This window comes from Penaeus monodon, chromosome 19 (assembly GCF_015228065.2).
Source record: "Penaeus monodon isolate SGIC_2016 chromosome 19, NSTDA_Pmon_1, whole genome shotgun sequence".
Taxonomy (NCBI): domain Eukaryota; kingdom Metazoa; phylum Arthropoda; class Malacostraca; order Decapoda; family Penaeidae; genus Penaeus; species Penaeus monodon.
Window position 1 is genome coordinate 31,759,831 of NC_051404.1, and position 706 is coordinate 31,760,536.

General features: G+C 34.7%; 1 protein-coding gene across 1 annotated transcript in view; it reads left to right on the forward strand.

Annotated features, from left to right (window-relative positions):
* LOC119585177 (transmembrane protein 242-like) overlaps positions 1-706 on the forward strand; it is a 2,448-nt gene that overhangs the window by 958 nt on the left and 784 nt on the right. The gene's annotated exons all lie outside the window — the stretch shown is intronic.

Here is a 706-nt window from a genome sequence, read left to right on the forward strand (position 1 = left end):
TTATATCTCACCCACGTAATTTCTTCAAGGTCTTTAACGGACTTATTCCTTTAATTCCTGGCCACTGTAAATGTTTAAGACCTATTTCCTTTGGTGAAATTACCTCGTTCTTCGTATTCTCACTCGCTGTTCTCCTTCCATGTTGTATGTACATATGTGCACAGAGGCTTTTGGGATTTTTAACTGGATATGAATGTCTTCAGCCTGGAAAGTGTAGCATACATATTTGAAGATATGTTCCTCTAAAACTATTTACACTTGTTTGATCAATGATAATTCACAGAGGATTAGCTGACTGTCATGTGTCTTTGTCAAATAATTACGATTGTCAACCTGGTCATTGTCAGATAATTAACATCACCTGCCTGTCAAGCTGTTATCATTTGTTATGAATCTGTCGGGTGCATCTCTGCCTTGAAAAGAAAAAAAGAATGTACTACACATTAATATACTGCAGATTGGTTTTAAGGAAGATCAAGAAACATGTTGGTAAAATACATGTTGTATTTTACTACAGCAATTTTTTTAGATTGTGTGATGATGAATTATTTACAGCAAGGTCTTTGAAACATATATAATTATGTGCAGATTTTCAGCTGACTAGTACCTTACTCAGAATATGATTTATGTACTCATAATCGTTGTTGAAAAGTGGCATACTTGATTGCCTGTAATGCTGGTATGAAATATCTGGCACCCAGTATGT